Genomic DNA, 18,295 nt, shown 5'->3' with positions numbered 1-18,295 from the left:
TTTGAATTTATCCATTTCTTTCTATCCCCACTTGACCACTGAGCAGTTACTGCATTAAAGTGTGTGACTGAGTTGTATGAGCAAATTTTTTGATGAGAGCTGTACTTTCTCTGGGATTTCTTCTTGACACATGGTCCTTGGTGGCTTTCTTGAATTGACTTTCCTATTTTAAGTTTTTTCAAAGTCACAAAATATTAGGTAATGATAAAAACAACTTGAAAGGATATTATAACCCCCAATTGACTTTTCCCCCCAAAAGATCACATCTCTCTGATGTGCAAAATTACTAAAAGTCTTCGTTGCGTACTGACACTTACCTTATTAATGCATCTATTACACGTATACTAGGCCATTTAAAACAATATTGTTGCCAGAGATCAAATTGCCAACATCCGCTGGATCATCGAAAAAGCAAGAGTTCCAGAAAAGCATCTATTTCTGCTTTATTGACTACGCCAAAGCCTTTGACTGTGTGGATCACAACAAACTGTGGAAAATTCTGAGAGATGGGAATACCAGACCACCTGACCTGCCTCTTGAGAAACCTGTATGCAGGTCAGTAAGTAACAGTTAGAACTGGACATGGAACAACAGACTGGTTCCCAATAGGAAAAGGAGTACATCAAGGCTGTATATTGTCACCCTGCTTATTTAACTTATATGCAGAGTACATCATGAGAAATGCTGGGCTGGAAGAAGCACAAGCTGGAATCAAGATTGCTGGGAGAAATATCAATAACCTCAGATATACAGATGACACCACCCTTATGGCAGAAAGTGAAGAGGAACTAAAAAGCCTCTTGATGAAAGTGAAAGAGGAGAGTGAAAAAGTTGACTTAAAGCTTAACACTCAGAAAACTAAGATCATAGCATCTGGTCCAATCACTTCATGGGAAATAGATGGGGAGACAGTGGAAACAGTGTCAGACTTTAATTTTTTGGGCTCCAAAAGAACTGCAGATGGTGATTGCAGACATGAAATTAAAAGACGCTTACTCCTTGGAAGGAAAGTTATGACCAAATTAGATAGCATATTGAAAAGCAGAGACATTACTTTGCCAACAAAGGTCCATCTGGTCAAGGCTATGGTTTTTTCAGTGGTCATGTATGGATGTGAGAGTTGGACTGTGAAGAAAGCTGAGCGCCGAAAAATTGATGCTTTTGAACTACAGTGTTGGAGAAGACTCTTGAGAGTCCCTTGGACTGCAAGGAGACCCTACCAGTCCATCCTAAAGGAGATCAGTCCTGGGTGTTCATTGGAAGGACTGATGTTGAAGCTGAAACTCCAGTACTTTGGCCACCTGATGTGAAGAGCTGACTCATTTGAAAAGACCCTGATGCTGGGAGGGATTGGGGGCAGGAGGAGAAGGTGACAACAGAGGATGAGATGGTTGGATGGCATCACCAACTGGATGGACATGGGTTTTAGTAAACTCCGGGAGTTGGTGATGGACAGGGAGTCCTGGCATGCTGCAATTCATGGGGTCGCAAAGAGTGGGACATGACTGAGCGACTGAACTGAACATATTTGAGTTTTCTCTCTTCATGTCTTACGATTGGCAACTGATTGTAATAATAAAAAACAGACCTGCAATGGAGATAACTAGGAAAAGTTTAGAAATACTGCAATGACAACTTAGTCACAAAATGGATAATTTTATTTTGTAACTTTAAGCTTTTTATTTTGTATTGGGGTATAGCCAATTAACAACGTTGTGGTAGTTTTAAGTGAACATCAAGGGACTCAGCTATACATATACATGTATCCACAAAATGGATAATTTTAACCTTAACATCTATGTATCTATATATATCGTTGTTGTTTAGTCCCTAAGTCATGTCTGACTCTTTGCATCCCCATGGCCTGTAGCCTGCCAGCCTCCTCTGTCCATAGGATTTCCCATGCAAGAATATTGTTGTAGGTTGCATTTCCTTCTCCAAGGGACCATCCCAACCAAGGGATCGAAACGGAGTCTCCTGCATTGGTGGATGGATTCTTTAACACTGAGCCACCAGAGAAGCCATCTATATGTATATAGGTATAGTTATAAATATGATTTGGAAAATACGTGTTTTGGGGTTCATCTTCCCTTATTATAGCTTTGACCTGGTTCATTGGTTTGTCAGTAAATTATTTCATGTGCATTGTTGCTTTAAATTTTTCTCATATGATGTATAGCTCATATACAATATTTGCATCATGTACAACATGACATTTATATACATTACAAAATGGTCAGCCTGTTAAGTCTAGTAACCATCTGTCACCGTGCAAAGTGATTGCATGGCAATACTACATCTATAAGGACTATTATGACTATACATTATATTCATTACAGATTATGCTACACATTACATCCCCATGACTTATAATTGTGAGTGTGTACCTCCTGATCTCTCTCATCTGTTTTGTCCAACCTCTCACTTCCTCTCCTCATCTGGCAGCCCCATATGTTCTCTGTATCCATGAGTTTGTTTTCTGTTTTGTTTATTTATTTATTGTTTTTCAGGATCCACATGTAAGTGAAATCATGGGGTATTGTCTTTCTCTGTCTTCACAGAGCAGAATATCTTTTGTGTTCATTCATGTTGTTGCAAGTGGCAAGATTTCACACTTTTCTTATGGCCAAGTAATATTCTACTGTGTATATATATGACTTTTCCTTTATCCATTCATCCATCAATGGATGGCTATCTTATAGTCCATTTAAGCTGAAATTAATAGAACTAGCAACTTATTAACTTGGTAAAAGATACTCATACTGGCCTTGGTTCAAATAATAGTTCTGCCAGTGCCTACTTGTATGACCTTGAGCACGTCACTGAAGCTCTCTAAGCCTCAGCTGAAAATTCTGTAAAAGGAGGATGAGAGTATCCATGTCAAAATTTGAGACAATTATATGAAATAATGCATATAAAGTCCTTAGTAGCCTATCTGGAATAGACTAGGTATTGCTCAGTAATGTTAGCTTTTATAAGTATGTTTTTTACATAATGTATAAAGAAAATCTAAAAGTAAACCAATAAAAGCAAGAGTTGGTAAATGATGCCTCCAGGCCAAAGCCAGCATGCCACCTATTTTCATAAGTAAATTTTTTTTTTATAATGCAGCCACATTCCTTCATTTATGTATTGTCTTCAGGTGCTTTCACAGCAGCACTGAATAGCTACAGTAGACTGCTTGGCCTGAAAAATCTAAAATATTTACCATCTTTCCCTTTATAGAGTTTGCCAGCCCCCAAGTACATGGAGAAGAAAACTAATTGGCTAAAAAAAATAGCATTTGAAATATGCATGTGGCTATTTTCTAGTCACAAACAAAAATAACTTCTTGCTTTGGCAGCACACATACTAAAATTGGAATAATACAGAGATTATGATGGCCCCTGCAAAAGGACAACACGCAAATTCTTGAAACATTCCAAATTTTTATTACCTATGACTGATTCATGTTGATGTATGGCCAAAACCATCACAATATTGTAATTATCCTCCAATTTAAAATAGAATTTTTTAAAAATGAAAAAACCCCACAAAATCTATCAAGCTCTTCCCCTCTCACATGATTTGGGGGAAAACCAACAGCCTTGGCTCAAACTGATCTGAGGAGCAAAGTAGACAACCCGGACGAGCAAGTTGCAGATAACCAAGAAAACTCCACTGAACCACAGGCAAAACTTTCCCCACAGCAATTGTAACGGAAGAAGTCTCTCCTACACCCACTGTGGCCCCTGAGACACACAGCCAAAAAATGAGAGTGGCGTTTAAGCAATCTTGTCCTTAATAACCAGGCTTTTCCCCCAAAGATAGCCTACACCATCTGAAAGACCCTAAAATTCACAGGTAGTTTTCAGTGTTTTTCTCAGATAACTGCTCAGAATTGACAAATAAATGCAGTCTTCTGATAGTAGTCATTCACTTGTTGAATTAGTGAATGAATAAAGGAATGCTTTCAGCCTATTAGTTGTCTAAATCTAGCCATATTTTTTGAGATCTTTTTTCTTCCAGTTTTATTGATATATAATTGACATATAGCACTGTATAAATTTAAGGTGTCCAGCATAATGATTTTATTTACATACATCCTGAAATGATCACAATAAGTTTAGTGACAATCCATAATGCCATGCAGGTAGAAAATTTTTTAATTAGTATTTTTTCCTTGTGATAGAACTCTTAGAATTTGCTCTTAACAACTTTCATATATAACATAGAGCAGTGTTGTTAATTCTATTGCTTTTCTTTTTTTGTCCTGCCAAGTGGCATGCAGGACCTTAATTCCCGAACCAGGAATTGAACCCATGCCCCTGCAGTGGGAACGCTGAGCTTTAACCACTGGACTGCCAGGGAGGTCCCTACATTGTTTTCTAATGCCTATTCAGGTTCAAATGTGTGTTGTCATTTGTCTAGCAGTTAAAACAGTCAATACCCCGAGATGTTTCTTACTCTTTTCCCTGAACTGTTATATAAATTATGTACTTTAATTTTTACGGACTTTTGCCAGGTCTCTATCTAGAGTATTCTTTATTTTTTTTTATTTTAACTTTTATATTTGGATATGGTTGTTTTACAACGATGTGTTAGTTTCAGTTATGCAGCAAGGTGGTCCAATTATACATATATCCATTCTTTTTCAGAGTCTTCCCCCATATAGGTTATTATAGAACATTGAGTGAGTTCCCTGTGTTATACAGTAAGTGCTTTTTGATTATTTTTAAACTTAAAAAAAAATTTTAATTTATCTTTGGCTGCATTGGGTCTTGTTGTTGTACTCAGATCTCTGGTTGTGTTACACGTGCTTCTCATTGTGGGAGCTTCTCTTCTTCCAGAGCATGGGCTCTTGGGCACAGTGACTTCAGTAGTTGTGGCTCATGGGCTTAGTTGCCCCGAGGCATGTAGTATCTTCCTGGACCAGGGATTGAACCCCTTCCCCCTGATTGGCAGGCAGACTCTTAACAACTGGACCACCAGGGAAGTCCTTATTTATTTATTTATTTATGACCATGCCACCCAGTTTGTGGGATTTAAGCTCCCCGACCAGGGCCTGAACTCCAGCACTAGGCAGTGAGAGCACGAAATCCTAACCACTGGAACACCAGGGAATTCCCCGGTTATATATTTTGTATATAGGAGTGTGTATATGTCAATCGCGAACTCCAAATTTATCCCTCCCCCCAACATCTTTCCCTTTGGTAACGCTAAATTTGTTTTCCAAGTCTGTGAGTCTGTTTTTGCTTTGTAAATAAGTTCGTTTGTATCATCATTTTAGATTCCACATGTAAGTGATATCATATATTTGTCTTTGTCTGACTTACTTCACGTAGCATGATAATCTCTAGGTCCATCCATGTTGTTGCAGATGGCATTATTTCATTCTTCTCTATGGCTGAATAATATCCCTGTGTGTGTGTGTGTTTAAAGCTAGTGACATTGAAAAGAAAATGGCAAGCAAGGACTTTTGTACCAAAAAATCTCACACTCTTTTTCCAGACAAGGTTTTACTAGGGCTCCTGCTACAGCACAAGGGAGTGAGACCAAAGAAGTTTCCCTTGCTTGCTCTCTCCCTGATGGGGAAGAAAGTTTGTTCCTTACCTGAGGTGAGGGTAGGGCTGTGACTAGGGTCCGACCGGAGGGGTGGCTGAGGTATTTGCCCACCTGTTAGGTGGTGGCACGTGCAGGGCCATGCACAGTACCCTGCTTTTGCTCCCAACCATCTGCTTATGCTCCAGGCTCCTCAGAAGTGGAGGTTGGGGAGTTTTTGCTGTCTTTGTATCTCTTAGGTCCAGAAGTTGCCCCAGCTGCCTCCCCAGGTGGTTATTTTTAGTCCCACACAGTTCCTTTGTATTTTGTTGCTCCAGGAGAGATGTATTCAGGTGCAGGCATCATGCACTTGAGCAAAGGGTCCCAGTCCCAGCCTGTCTCATTCCCCACAAAATACTCAACACCCTATTCTAAAACAGTAAGGAGCCAAAGTTCTCTTCTTCTGAAACTTCTTCCTCCCGTACAGAGGCTGCAGACCCTAGCCTGCCCGAGAGGTGTAGAAGTCCCTTGCTGACTGTTCAAGCACCTATAGGAACCAGGGCCACTCTACTGGAATGGGCTGAATTCCTTGAGTCATCATGAGCCTTATTTCAAACTGTTAGAGCCTAAAAAACACACATTTAACCAACAGTTTCAATGAACAAGGATTGAAAAGGAGAACAACAACAATAGCCTTTAAGAGGCCTAGAAAGGGAAGGAACCAGGTTAACTTTGGGCTTTCTTAGCTGTTGACCGGACAAGGGAGGTGAAATTGCCCCTACCAAAATTATGAAGCTTCCCGGGCTTTTATTTCCTTAATATTAACTTTTACATGTCCTATCCCATTAATCCAAGTGCAGCAGAAAGTATTAGTTATCACACAAACTCTACCTTGTTCCGCCAGACGATATTCAAGGGTCAGATGACTGGCAAGAACCGCATCAGCCAAGGAAACGAGAGGTCCTAAGTCCTGTTAAGGATTCGGATAGAAGCCAACCCACTACATCATTTTACTTTTCTGTTGATGGTGCCATTTTTTTTAAGCATTTAAAAAATGTTTATTTACTTATTTTGTCTGTGCTGGGTGTTTGTTGCTGTGTGTGGGTGTTTCCCTAGTTGTGGCAAGCAGGGGCTATTCTCTGGTTTCAGGGTGGAGGCTTCTATTTGTGGTGGCTTCTCTTTTTTGCGAGGCACAGGCTCTAGGCTCCAGTAGTTGTGGTGCATGGGCTTAGGTGGCCCTTAACATTTGGAGTCTTCCTGGACCAGGTATTCAGCCGGTGTCCCTTCCATTGCAAGGTAGATTCTTAACCACTCTACCACCAAGGAAGATTGGTGTCTGTTTTTTGACTAGGTATCTCAGATCTTCCACTGGCTTACAGCTTTACTGTTCCTCTCCAGTGACCTGTGGGGTTTCTGGAAGTAAGAGTTTTAGTCTGTACAAATGTACCCAACTACATATCCCTTGCAGTTTGGCAGCAGTGGGGGTGGTTACAATTACTTTATAGCTGTCCTTCCCTTTTGGCAATTCTTGGTCCTGGGAGGACCCCTCTTTCCTTAGGAAGGATTTGATTTCTTTGTTAAGGAACTGCTCCATTACTGTAGTTTTCAGTGGGAGCTGACAGTACCTTGTAGGCGTAATCCTGGATCGCCTTCTGAACTTGTCCTAGATTAATAATATATGTCAGAGCCTGGTTCACTTTCTCATCAGTGAATGTTAGTAATAAGAAAAGGCCTCCCACAGGTCATTTCAATGTGTTATGTCTCAGACCATTCCTGGAGGCTACACAGACCCAGAGGACTGCAGTAGGAAGCAAGTTGTCCAGGGTTTCTGAGTTTCTTGGCAGAGCTTTGCTAAGATTTTCTATAAAGTATGGTTCATTTTCTCTACCTTACTTGAAGGGGTGTGTCGCTTGTAGTCTATCCCTGGGATAGGAGCCCCTCTGTGATTTGGGCTATAAGAGAGAGCCTGTTATCACTCTAGAGGGATTTTGAAAGTCCAAACTGAGGAATTATTTCTTTTAAAAGGGGACTTACAGACTTCCATAGCCTTTTCAGATCAGGTAGGGAAGGCTTCAGCCTATCCTGTGAAAGTATCAATGAACACCAGAAGATATTTATGTTCTGATCATGAGAACATTTGGGTGAAATCTAACTATCAGTCTTCCCTGTGATATGTCCATTGGGGTTAAACCAACCTTGTAATGAAGGGGGGTTGAATGGACATGTGGGTTATTGTGGGCACATAAATCATAGGCCAGCATGACTTGTTTCATTGTTGTTTTGAGCCTCTTCCCTCCAGTAATGGATGACATCATGTAAACTCTTAGTGAGTTTCCATTGTTGGGCCCCAGGGATTAAAACCTCATATTCCTTTTTATACCAGCCTGTGCTTCCCTTCTCATAGTCCTATTTTTCAGTATTTGTGTTCCTCTGGGGAATACTGGGGAAGGCTAGGAAGTTCAGGGGGGCCAATCACTAGAGGATGAGATGGTTGGATGGCATCACTGACTCGATGGACATGAGTGTGAGCAAGCTCTGGGAGGTGGTGATGGACAGGGAAGCCTGGCATGCTGCAGTCCACGGCGTCGCAGAGTCAGACACGACTGAGGGACTGAACTGAACTGAATCACTAGAGCCATGACTTGTTCGTGTGTGCTCAATCTCTCAGTCGTGTCCAAGCCTTTGGGACCCCATGAACTACAGACCACCAGGCTCCTCTGTCCATGGAATTTCCCAGGCAAGAATACCAGAGAGGGCTGCCATTTCTTCCTCCAGGGTATCTTCCTGACCTAGGTATTGAACCCACGTCTCCTGCTTTGGCAGGAGGATTCTTTACAACTGAACCACCTGGGAAGCCCAGGTTCCTGCATTCTAGCTGCCTGTTTTGCAAGTCGATCGTCTTTGCTGTTCACTTTGCTGACAGTAGATCCTTCCCTCTGACGGCCTCTACAGTGGATTACTGCTACCCAGATTGGGAACTGCACTGCTTCTAAAATAGCCAGAACCAAATCTTCTGTTTTATGGGAGAATTTCTAGCAGTTAACCTTCCCCTTTCTTTATAAATGGTAGCACGAGCATATGGCAGGTGGAAACCACATTTAGAGTCAGTGAAAATATTTAATTTTGTATTCTTCCCTAATTGCAAAGCTCTCATTAATGCAATCAGTTCAGTCATTTGGCCTAATATCTGGAGTGGCAGGGCCTTGGCCTTTAAGACTTCATCTAGACTAGCTGTGGCATATGCCGCCTGTCAGGTTCCCATTTCTACAAACCTCCCATCAGTAAAGCATTCAACCTCAGGGCTGTCAAGAGGCTCATCTAGAAGATCAGACCATGGGAGTAGGTTTGCTCTCTCGGGTCTCTATACACTTGGGCAACAAGTCTCCACTCTCAACCAATGAAAGCAGAGTTACTAGGTTCAGGGTTTGGCACACCTTTAAGATAATGTCGAGGATGTCCATTAGAAGGGCCTGATATCTTATTAACTTTCCTACAGTCAACCAACGATGTCCTCTGACTTTCAGCACAGATAGTACCTGATGAGGGGTTAACACATCTACGTGTTGTCCCAGGGTGAGCTTGGAAGCCTCATTAACCAACCTGGCTGTGACTACTACTGCCCACAACAGCTTAGCATTCCCAGGGCCACTGAGTCCAGTTGTTTTGGAAAGTAAGCCACTGCTCTCTGGTCCAGTCCCAGCTTTGGAGTCAGGACTTCTAGTGCCATCCTTGACCATATAGAGTAGAGAACTTGTCCAGATTTGGAAGCCCCAGAGCTGGTGCTCTGTTCAGCTCAATCTTTAGAGTCTCCAAGCCTTGCTGGTGGTCTTATTCCATTGAAGGGGTACCCTTCCCCTCCCTTTAGAGCCTCATATGGGTTTTTGCTATGAGGCCATAATTTGAAATCCAGATAGAATCCAGCCATCCTAAGAAAGCTTGGAGTTACCTCTTTCTGACTGGAGATGGTAATGCACTAATTGCTGGTTTTCGACCTATGGCCAGGGCTCATGACCCTGAAGTCAAAACAAATTCAAAATATTGAATCCATTGCTGAGATCTGTGCCTTGGTTAAAGAGGCTTTATATCCCCTTTTTGCCCGAAAATTTACACCCTAACAATATTTTGATTTGAGTCTTGTTTGGTCTCACTCAGAGAAGGCAATGGCACCCCACTCCAGTACTCTTGCCTGGAAAACCTCATGGATGGAGGAGCCTGGTAGGCTGCAGTCCATGGGGTCGCGAAGAGTCAGACATGACTGAGCGACTTCACTTTCACTTTTCACTTTTATGCATTGGAGAAGGAAATGGCAACCCATGCCAGTGTTCTTGCCTGGAGAATCCCAGGGATGGAGTCACACAGAGTCGGACACCACTGAAGTGACTTAGCAGCAGCAGCAGTTGGTCTCACTATTCATCAATAATTACCAACATAATTGTAGCAGAGTTCTCAAGGCTCAGTTCCCTCAATTCCCTTGCTAATGCATTTCTCAAAAAAGTGGGGGCTAACCTGAAAACCCTGTGTAAGCACTGTCCATGTATATTGGGTAGCCTCCAGGGTGTCAGGGCCCCTCCATTCAAAGGTAAAGATGGTAATGATAACCCTATATGCAAAACAGAAAAAGAGACACCAATGTACAGAATAGACTTTTGGACTCTGTGGGAGAAGGCGAGGGTGGGATGTTTCGAGAGAACAGCATTGAAACATGTATATTATCTAGGGTGAAACAGATCATCAGTCCAGGCTGGATGCATGAGACAAGTGGTCGGGCCTGGTGCACTGGGAAGACCCAGAGGGATCGGGTGGAGAGGGAGGCGGGAGGGGGGATCGGGATGGGGAATACATGTAAATCCATGACTGATTCATATCAATGTATGACAAAAACCACTACAATTAAAAAAAAAAAAAGGTATTGAGAGTCTAGATGGAGGGGAATACAGAAAAATGCATCTTGGAGATCCAAAACAGAGTAATACTCAGCCTTCCCTGGCAGTTGCGTGGGAAGGGAGTATGGTTTTTGAGCCAGGGGTGAGCAGGGAGGATGGCCTCATTCTCTGGTCCTTAGTCTTGCACAAACTGATTCTCCCTGCTAGACTTCTGAGCAGGGAGGCCAGGGTGTTGCAAGGGGATCAGCAGAGCTTAAAAAGTCTGTTTTAGAAAGTAGCTGAACAGTGGTTAGATTACCCTCAGGGTCTCAGACTTTAAAGGATATTGTCTCTTCCAGGGCTATTTTCCCCAGGCCTTATTTTTATTGGGGGAACACGTTTTGCACTTTCTGGCACCAAGGGATCCCAACTGCAGGATCTACTTGTCCTCAAATTTCTTGGGGAAGGTCTTGGGGAATATTTTGATGCCCAAAAGGTGGGTCATCTGGGACAACTAGCAGATGCATCCTCTGTTCAGATTCTTTACCTCCTTGGACTTAACCCTGTCCTAAGAATATACTAGCTCCTAACTTATTTAATAAATCTCCTGGGAGGTGGATCCGGCATTCTGGCATATATAAAAAGGAGTGAGTAATAATAACAAATCTGATTTTTATTGGCAAGGGGAGACACAATTGCCTACCTTTGGCTGTCCATCAACTCCTGTCACTGCAGTCATGGTTGGAGAGGGGGTTGGCTGGCCAAGTCAGAATAGTGTCTACAAGAAATTCAGTTCTCCTATCTGCTGCATTGAGGGTGACCCGGAGCTCTGCACAAGTATTGGGGATGGATCAAGTGGGATCTGGAGCCATACAGGTGCTCGGGCCCCATCAGTTGGTGTGCAGAATCTCTCTTCTGAGAAACTCACAAGAATTGGGGCTGGTCACCGTTGCCCCTCAGTCATCACACCAGTGGGAGCTCAGGACATTCCCCCTTCCGGAGCCGCTCTTTCTGACAAAAGGCACACTGGCTCCAGCTCAGGTGGCCCCTTGGTGGTCTGTTCCATCTTCCTGGCCCTCTAGGGTCCCCTTAGGTGGTGGGTGAGTGAGAACAGCCAAGAGTTGTGCTTTTTCCATTAGCCTCTTATCCTTATTGGCCTCCTCTGTTATGTCTTGGTTGTTATAACCTTGAAGGCCTCCTCTACCAAGGTTTACAGTGGAGGCCCAGCCTGAAGCTTTTGTAATTTTCTCTTCATGCCAGGAGTAGCCTGGGTGATAAAATGCATGGCCAGTGTGTCCTCCCTTCTTGGACTCTGGGTCTATATTGGTGTCCTTCCTGGAAGTCTCTGTTACCCAGCTCAGGAGTACTGCCTGGCTTTCATCTTTTTCCTGTGTAACCTCAGACCTTATAATTTACAGGCTTCACCATACACTTTTTCATTCCTTCTGACAGACAGGTAATATAGTATCTCATCCTTGCCTGGCCTACTCAATCTTCATAGTCCCATGTGGGTCATGATCTATAACTGCATCCCCACCCGCCTAGTAAATGTAGTGGTGTGGATTGTTGGCCAGTAGGCCTGCTGTATGTTCCCTGGACTTTCTCAGTATATGCTCCATTTCATCCCAGGTGCAACAGTGGGCCAGAATAACCATGCTGTCCTGCCGGTGAGAGAGACTGCCAACCCCAGCCTGACGAATTTATCCCTAAACTTGTTAGGGTTCTCTGAGAACCTGCCAAACCTCTCCTTACAGATTAACCCAATTAGCTTAGGCTCTCTCTTTGGGATGTTCCAGGGGCCCCTTGAAGCACACCAAATTTTGCTGGAAGTCAGAAGAATTTCCATTAGAATTTGATATTTGGGAAGTCTGTCAAAAAAAAGTTTTTAAGTTTTAAAACATCCGATCAGATAAGATCATAGGTTTTTGTGAAAAAATGGTTATTCTTTGATCTATGGTGGGGGGAAAAAAGTCAAAAGTAAATATAGATAAGTTAAAGACACCGGAACTCACACAGTCTGTTTTCAAAAGTGGCATCCAGACAACTTTGTTCTCTTATGAGGGGGAGAGAAAGAAACCCAATCCTGCATCAGCCTATTCTTAATAAAATCCACTCACCTAATTAAACTTAATCTACCTTAGAAGATCCTGACCACATACAAAATTTTCTCAATGCTCTCCTTTCTTAAGCCTTCTACAACTTCCTGCAGCCACACATTGTCCCTTATTCTTTCCTCCATTTAGAAATAGCCAGTTCTAAGACAACATCATTCTTTTACCTTTCAATAAAATATATTTCCATTCCTCATACTTTCTTTTCTGAATATCATCCTACTTTTCTTAAGCAACCACTAATTTATTGTGTGTGTGTGTATGTGTGTATGCACGCGTGCGTGCGCATACACACACTCAGTCACAAAGGCCTGACTCTGAGACCCCTTGGGCTATAGCCTGACAGGCTCCTCTGTCCATGGAATTCACCAGGCAAGGACACTGGAGTGGGTTGCCATTTCCTTCTCCAGGGGATCTATCTTCCCAATCCAGGGATCAAACCTGCATCTCTGCTTTGGCAGACAGATACTTTCCACTGAGCCACCTGGGAAGCTCATCCTTTACATTAGAATTCCATAAATTAGTAGAGAACATGTTAAGGTGGCAACAAATATCTTAAGCTTCTCTCTCACAAGAAGAGAAAAATAAATGAGTTTAGATTTGTTTAGCAATTAATGTTCCAGTGTTTTATCTTATTGGAAATGCCCTGTGTGTGTGAGTGCTCAGTCATGTCTGACCCTTTGTGACACCATGGACTGCAGTCCGCCAGGCTCCTCTATCCATGGAATTCTCTAGGCAAGAATACTGGAATAGGTTGCCATTGCCCTTCTCCAGCGGATCTTCCCGACCCAGGGATCAAACCTAGGTCTCCTGCACTGCACGCAAATGCCCTATATATCCAATTAACTCCTATCATTGAACTTAATTTGGTTTAAAATTTATCAAAATTTGGATAGTATATTTTAGATGGGTATTTCCAATACACGTAATTATTCCTATAGCTTACCAAAACTTCATATTCCAATTACATGTACTTAAAGTTTTATCATATGAGGTTATTTTTCCCTGTTAACAGGTTTATAAGAGAAACAATATGCACTTACTGACTTTTTATAACTCTTGGTATGGTGAAAGTATTATCCTTAATCTTGATAACTCTAAAAGGTCTGTATTTATTAAAGCCACAGGTTTGAGCTACACAAGTTAATTTCTACAGAACCAGAGATCTCATCATTTTCCCACTTGTGTTTAAAATGGCCTTCTTTCCCCCCCTCAGTCTGGAGGGACTACAGATGAATCAGAAAGTTCCTGAGAGCTCAGAGAGTCAGTTCCTAGGTAGGCTGATAAGAAGTCCAGGGTTCCCGAGGAGGAGAAAGCGGTCCGGAGCCCTTGAGAAGGAGAAAGGGATCTGGGGCTCTCGAGGAGAAAAGGACAAATGTTCTTTCTGCATTGCTTTGCCTTAGTCAATATAACAATGTATCTTGCTCGAGGACATGTTTCTCCTTAACAAGAACCTTCTGACTAATCCTGTCATCTTAAAATGCATATTATGGGGGTGGGTCTGGTAAAATCTTGCTATTGTTCACTTTAATCTTGTTAATTTAAGATGTATGTTGTGGGAGTGGGTCTGAAAAAAGTATATAAGGCCTTGATAAGACTAGCTGGGGGGGCACTCTCAGTCCCCCTTCTGATGTCTGTGTCAGAAGCTTTCTCTGTCCCTTTTCCTACTTTAATAAAACTCTGCTACACAAAAGTGCTTGAGTGATCAAGCCCGGTTCCTGGTCCCGCAGCTAAACCCTCTTTGGAGAACACGAATCCAACATTGCTCACTGTAAGCTATCAGAGCCCTGATGAAATAGTTACAGTGCAAAAGCAGAGGAGGGAAAAAATGAAAGCTCCTGTCTTGTCTTGTCTTTTCTTTTTAAAATCCCACTAAGTACCCCCAACAAGGCTAAGTCCAAGGCAATGAGGGCCTGTTTGTATTTCAAGGCTTCAGTGACCCACCGTGTCCACAATGTCAGCAGAGACTTGCAGGAACAGTTGGACAGACAAAACTAAATCACAATGATACCAATGACAAAACTTAAAGACACAAACAAGAAGTTTTGAGGATAAAGGGGACGGGAGTATCGGGGTGAGGACCAAGGGAGAGGTATGGGGGATGGGGGGGGGAGACAGAGATTGTCATTTCCACCTGCGACCTGCAGGTGTCTATTTAGACACCAAACTGCATGCTTCCAGGAAGGGCCAGTGAAGGACGGAGTACCTGTCCACTGCCCACCAGGGTGATCAAGTCAGGAAGCCAGACTGTAGTATGTCCTGTGTGGGACAACAACCCACAGATGGGTCTCTCACCCACTCATACACCAGTACATAGAAATCCTCAGCCTGTTCCCACCTAGACTTCTCTTGGTGGCAGGAAAATAAAGGTGAGAATATTAGGAGGCTTTTCCAGTGGTCATGTATGGATGTGAGAGTTGGACTATAAAGAAAGCTGAATGCAAAAGAATTGATGCTTTTGAACTGTGGTGCTGGAGAAGACTCTTGAGAGTCCCTTGGACTGCAAGGAGATCCTACCAGTCCATCCTAAAGATCAGTCCTGGGTGCTCATTGGAAGGACTGATGTTGAAGCTGAAACTCCAATACTTTGGCCACCTGATGTGAAGAGCTGACTCATTTGAAAAGACCCTGATGTTGGGAAGGATTGAAGGCAGAAGGAAAAGGGGACGAGAGGATGAGATAGTTGCATGGCATCACCGACTCAATGGACGTGAGTTTGGGTAAACTCCAGGAGTTGATGATGGATAGGGAAGCCTGGCGTGCTGAGATTCATGGAGTCGCAAAGAGTTGGACACAGCTGAGTGACTGAACTGATTGATATTAGGAGAATCAGATGTCCAGACCCTACATGTAATGAGGTTTGAACCTGTATCACTGTCTTAAATCTCCGGTCAGTGGAGCCCCTGGACAAGGTCTGCAGGATAGGAGGTGAGCCTCTCCCTCCTCAGGTTGTCACCTATCAAGGTGAGTCTGCGCCGGCCAGAGGGAGCAGGTCTCACAAGTCGAGAGGAGTGATGCTGTAGCCACCTGACAACCAGTCTTGCTAGGAGAGGATAGAAGTAACAAGAGGACAGAGAGAAGTAGATAGATTTCAGGAAAGGGAAAGGGAAGCATTGCCTGAGTGAGAGGGCTTAGGCCCCAGGGGCCTAGAAGCAGGCCTAACAAGCATGGTTATGACGAAACAAGAGAATCAGGTGACTGCTTTTTTACCGCAGGGAAGGTGTGATTGGTGGCCCCGGAGGTCACAGATCCTCTCCCCAGAAGGGGACAGCCCCAGGTTGGACACCACAGAATGTTAGCAAGCAGAGTTCCTGCCCTCGTTAATCAATAGAAATTGATCAGAAGCCAAGACTAGAAATTCAGGCAAGGTTTTATTGGGATCCCTGCTACATTAAGGGGGACCAGGAAAAAACAACTGATTCCCTTGCTTGCTCACTCAAAAAATCCCACTTTTTAGTAGCTCAACGTGTAGTCTTTACCTGAATAACTAGTTTTAGGTGTGATGAAAAGAACACAAGGCTATTTGAAATAACTCTATAGCTCTGATATGTCATTGGCTCTGGTCCAAATTTTATCATGCTACAACGCTTCAAAGGGGTCTGGGCATATGTATTTCATGGAAGATTTTACAAAATCCCAGAACCATGAACCAACTGTCTAGGTAAGAGGAACCTCTATTACCCTTCAGCAACTCCACAGCAACAGGGATGAAAACAACAGTGGAAAAGCTCTAACAGAGTTGAATCAGACAAAACAGTATGAAAGAACCCAGCATTGTCAAGACACCCAATACATTCCATGATAAAATAATAAAGACATGACATTGTCATGATTCCAGACTGAACCAAAACCAACATGGACTAAATAAGAGAGGAGTGTATATATTTTCTTTTAAACGCAAGACCTAGACCTGCCACTGTAGCCACGTTAGTTTCCTCAAGTAACCCTCAACATCCACTCTGCACCTTGCCCAACACAGAGCAGGCCAGGACAGTGCTTTTTTTTTTTTTTTTTAAATTGAAGCATAGGTTATTTACAGTGTTATGCTAAATTCTGCTATACAGCTATGTGACTCAGTTATGAGTATATACACACTCTTTTTATTTTCTTTTCCATTATGGTTTATTCCAGGGGATTGGATACAGTTCCCTTTGATATACAGTTAGACTTTGTTGTTTATCCATTCCAAATGTAATGGTTTGCATGTACCAGTCCATCCCTCCCTCCACCAAAATCCCAGTCCATCCCTCCCTTCCACTAATCCCTTGACAAGTCTGTTCTCTGTGAGTCTTGTTCTGTTTTGTAGACAGTTTCACTTATACATTTTATATTCCTCACATAAGTGGTATCATTTAAGATTTGTCTTTCTTAGTTGCAACCATGTTGCTGAAAATTATATTATTTCATTCTTTTTATGGCCAAATACTATTCCATTGTAATTATATGTATGTACCACACCTTCTTTATCCAATACCCTGCTGATGGGCATGTAGGCCGTTTCCATGTCTTGGCTATTGTGAACAGTGCTGCTATAAACATAGGGGTGCGTGTATCTGTTTGAATTACAGTTTTGTCTGATGTATGTCCAGGGATGCAATTGTTGAGTCACACTGGGCTTCCCTGGTGGTGCTAGTGGTAAAGACCCGCCTGTCAATGCAGGTTAGATGTGAGAGATGCAGGTTCAATCCCTGTGTCAGGAAGATCCCATGGAGGATGGCACAGAAACCCACTCCAGTATTCTTGCCTGGAGAATCCCATGGACAGAGAAGCCTGGCAGGCTTCAGTTTGTACTGTTTCATAGTCAGAAATGACTGAAGCAACTTAGCAAGCACATGGTGATTCCATTTTTAGTTTCTGAGGAGCTTTTATACTGTTTTCCATGGTGGCAACTTACATCCCCACCAACAGTGTAGAAGGGGGTCCCTTTTCTGCACACTCTCTCAAATGTTTGCTATTTGTAGACTTTTTAATCAGGGCTATACTGACTGGTGTGAGTTGGTACTTCACTGTAGTTTTGATTAGCATTTCTCTAATAATTTGTAATGTTGAGCACCTTCCCAACTCAAACTACAGGATCCACCTGATTTCTAATTCCTTAGAGATACTCTGGAAAATATTTTGATGACCAACAGGTGGATCATCACAACCAATAGATGTATTTTCTGTTTGAATTCTTTACCTACTTGGATTTCACTTATCCTGAGACTATATAACTCCTAATTATTTATTTATTTATTTATTTTTTAGCCAACCTCTCCCAAGGAGGGGGACAGGGCGTTCTGGCATATACAGAAAGGAGTGAGTAGTGATAATGGACCCGAGTCCGCACATAAGGAGAGACATAAACCACCTTCCCTTTGACTGTCCATCATCTCCTATCACAGTACAGTCATGGCTGGAGAGGGGGCCAGTTGGTCAAATCAGAACAGAGCAGGTGGATCAGGTGTCCAAAGAAATTCAGTTTTCCTACCTGCCATGTCTAGGGTGACCTAAGACTCTGCTGGAGTCATGAGGATGGTCAACTAGGATCTGGAGACAGGCAGACACTTGGGCCTACCAGACAGTGCACAGGAATCTCATTTGAGAAATTATCAAGAAACTGAAGCTGGCCAGGGGGTACCCCTCAGTCATCCCACCAGAGGGTGCTCAGGACATTTCCCCTTCCAGTGTCCCTCCTACAGACAAAGGCACACTGGTTTCAGCCCAGGTGGCTTTCTAGCTATCTGTTGGATCTTCTCACCCCTCTAGGGTCCCCTCAACATGGCAGGTGAATCAGAACAGCCAAAAGCTGCTTTTTTCTTC

General features: G+C 42.9%; 1 pseudogene; it reads left to right on the top strand.

The window, feature by feature from the left end:
• Positions 1-3,331: 3,331 nt before the first annotated feature.
• LOC136162143 (U6 spliceosomal RNA) lies at positions 3,332-3,431 on the top strand (annotated as a pseudogene).
• Positions 3,432-18,295: the final 14,864 nt, after the last annotated feature.

This window comes from Muntiacus reevesi, chromosome 2, assembly GCF_963930625.1.
Source record: "Muntiacus reevesi chromosome 2, mMunRee1.1, whole genome shotgun sequence".
NCBI classification, from domain to species: domain Eukaryota; kingdom Metazoa; phylum Chordata; class Mammalia; order Artiodactyla; family Cervidae; genus Muntiacus; species Muntiacus reevesi.
The sequence above is the reverse complement of the archived record's forward strand: the minus strand, read 5'-3'. Positions and strand labels throughout refer to the sequence as shown.